General features: G+C 34.5%; 1 long non-coding RNA gene across 1 annotated transcript; it reads right to left on the minus strand.

Moving 5' to 3' along the window:
• Positions 1–227: 227 nt before the first annotated feature.
• Positions 228–2890, minus strand: LOC116006429. Its single transcript, XR_004095135.1, has 2 exons — positions 2461–2890; positions 228–593 (listed from the first exon to the last, which is right to left on the minus strand). It is a non-coding gene; the product is annotated as an uncharacterized LOC116006429 (long non-coding RNA).
• Between the last annotated feature and the right edge of the window lie 696 nt (positions 2891–3586).

Genomic DNA, 3586 nt, shown 5'->3' on the forward strand with positions numbered 1-3586 from the left:
AAACCATACCAACAATTTACTACACCACACTAACACTTTAAAATCTCAAAACACAACACTTCAAAGTTCTCAAAATACCAACACTTCAAAGCTAAGTTCTCAGAACAACATTTCAAAGTTCTCAAAACACATACCACACCAAAACAACTACAAACTAACTCAACAAAGCCTCCATCATTACTTCAATTATTACTTCAAAACCTCCAACTAAACTCAAACTCAACATACATTACAAGATGTTAATTACATTCATACATTCAAATATAACATACTAAAAGTTTTCAACACATTCAAATATCTAACACTTAAATTAAAGTTGCATTCAAATATCAACAATTGAATTAAAGTTCAGAACTCATTCAAATATATATCAACACTTGAATTAAAGTTCTCAACACATACCACGCTTGAATATCAACATGTTTACCTACAAAAATTTTATAAGCTTTCTTCACTAAAATATTTCGCCCTCTGGTGCCCGCCGGAAAGCTCATAGAGGTCAACAACGTAGAAGTCGATTTCCTAATAAAATGGACTTTGGTAGTCACCGTCGTTGATGATGATATGCCCGGCCTCTATGTAATCCATTGCTCCTTTATTAATATGAATGTCATGAAAAATTACAATATAGTTGCACTAATAATTACACACTTATAATTATCAAGATCGCCGCAATACAAACAATAAAATAAATAAATAAATACATAATAAAAATATTTAAAAATACGTTATTAATATCATGCAATCCATCATATCATACTATAAATGAAAATTTAAAATTTTAAAATCTTTTTTTAATGTGATTAATTTTTTTGAAAATTTTATGTTGTTAATTAATATTTAATAAAATAAAAATTTTGAAAAACAAATTCGAAGTAATAAAAATTATGATGTTTGTGAGGCTATTATGTTGTGGGAACAGGTTTGTCCTTCTTGTTTCCTAACTTTCACTATGGCTATTAGCTTAAATAAAATGAGGTAATTTGAAATGCAGTATCGTAACATGAGTACTGTGTCGACAAGAGAATATCTGGATGCTAGGCCTGATGGATGGTTAGACTATGCAGCAAAAAGGATAGCACAATTATGCATCCGTATAAAATTGTTCATTGCCAACCGTGCTACTCAACTACTTGGATAAAGCTTCCAAAAATGTTTTTGGACCCAACACCAACTACCATCCTTGTCCTGCATGTTTTAACTTAAAATTTAAGGGTCATATTAGACTCTTAACATACAACCATAGCTTCAAAACAACACTGTCTACTCATGGATAAGGGTAACTCTCAAGTGCCTACCTTCCTAGCTCTTCAGATGGTCAAGATTGCGTGTCTAGCCAAACAGACAGGAAAATTCAGAAAGTGCAATGTAATGTTGAGTCAAATTTCCAGGAAAAAAAAAAAAGAAGAAGAAGACATCAACGATTCAACGCTGTGAACAGAATTAGTGTAACTGTGTAAATGGCATTACAAAGAAGCGAACTAAAGTTGAATGTAAGCTAAATCAATGTTTCAGTCCAATTTTCTATTTAGTTATCCAAAACACGATTAAACTTTAGAAAATATAGCAACCAAAGACGTTGTAGGGAGCTGAGGAAGCAGGTAAAGATGGTGAAACTGCAGGAAAGATTCAAGGATTTCATAAAGCAAGAAGAGAAGAAGAAAAGCAGAGCAGGCCTGATGGTGATAACTCAGTGTGCTCAAATACTTAAGAATGGAAAGAAGTTAGCTTAAATTTCCAAATATTTTTTTGCCAAATAATGAATATGAAGAAAGAAAGTGAAAATAATAATAATAATAATAATAATAATAACTCTTTAAGCAGACACAACTTTATCCACTCAAGATTTGAGCAATTGTTGAGCATCTAGTACTAAACAAAAGAGCTTTCAAAAAAAAAAAGTACTAAACAAAAGAGAAACAGTATAAAGTCTAAAAATGAATCCAGTATACAACTGTTTTTAACTGCAAACACTAATGTTGATCAAGAGAATCAATGCTAAAAGTTCAAATCCTGCTTCCAAAGGAACACATGATTTCCAAACAAATACAGTAAATGAATTGCTGCCTCAGTTAAGATTGCTTGAATAACAGAGAAAAACAGAACAAGATGTTGGTTATTAATGGAAGCCATACTTGAAAGGCTCGAATGACACTAATTGAGGTTCTGCCAACAGAACCTCAAAATGAGGTTCTAAATCAGAACCTCATTTGAGGTTCTGCATCAGAACCTCAAAATGAGGTTATGCTTAGAACCTTATTTTGAGGTTCTGCAATCAAAATCACAAGCAGAACCTTTATCAGAATCTCAAAACATGCTCAGAATATCAATTACTTGTTCAACAGAAAAAAAAAAGATATTAAAATCAAATTTCACAATTGAAGTTCTACAATCAAAATTATAATAGCAGAAAAATGAGATATATTCATCAAAATAAATAAAATAGGTTGAGATAATTACTTGTGGACTTAGACAAGATCCTACGGAAGATTTTGGAGAGTCCGTGAGTTTTTGAGATGAAATGTTCACCGAAAAATGTAGGCTCACCGGAGTAATGTGTGGCTTGACGGAGTGCTGCTACGCTCTTTTTTGTTTTACGTGAAAGAAGGAGAGATGGAGAGAAAGGGAGCGATGGAGATGAACGGCGATGGAGAGAGGGAGAACGGCGATGGAGAGAAGGACCAGCAGGAGATGAAGAGCGGGCGGGAGATGAAGAGCGGGCGGGAGATGAAGAGCGAGCGGCGATGGCGAGGGAGAGAAGAGCAGCGGGCGATGGAGAGAGCGGCGACAGCGGGCCGGGCCATTGAGAAAAGAGCAGCGAAATAAGAGAAATGACCTTGACCTAATCCTGAGGAAGAAAAAAAAATGTGGTTAGCGTGATTCGAACCAGAGACCTCCATTAAAACACGCGCGTTTTTCCCTTGCTCCATTTGGAGAGAGCTGATTTTCTTCTCTCCATTTTTGTATAAGATTTGGAGAATTGGAGTTGAGAAAGGATTTGGAAAAATGAATTTAGTAAACAATCTCTCCATTTTTTCTTTCTCCACTTCTTCATTTTTCCATTTTTTTGAAAAATTCTCCATTTTTCCAAGTTTGTAAACGACCCCTATATGTTTCAACTCTATCTTTCAGTACAGACAGTACGTAATCCCATTTTAATTTCCTCTTAATTGTTGTAATACTTACTAGTATTTACACCCGTGCAATGCACGGACATAAAAATTCACATTTTGTTATTTCTCATATATAAAAGGGAAAATGTGCAAATATACCCCTAAACATTTCACGAAAAGTCAATTAGGCCCAAAAGTTCAATTGAACATACGAACTTGCGATTTTGAGTCATCCCATCCCATTGTCCGGTTACCTCTCTGCTAAGAACCGGTAAATGCTTATGTGGCTCGCCACATAAGCTTTGGAGTGGGTACTTGGCTGCCACGTAATCATAATTTAAAAAAACATGAAATTAAAGAAATAAAAAATATATACAAAATGACGTTCTTCATCTCCTTCTTCTTCCAGCGACTTCGTGAACAAATGAACTCACTCCAGCTTGTTACATACCCTAAGAGCAAAGAGAAGCTCA

Source organism: Ipomoea triloba, chromosome 15 (genome assembly GCF_003576645.1).
Source record: "Ipomoea triloba cultivar NCNSP0323 chromosome 15, ASM357664v1".
NCBI classification, from domain to species: Eukaryota; Viridiplantae; Streptophyta; class Magnoliopsida; order Solanales; family Convolvulaceae; genus Ipomoea; species Ipomoea triloba.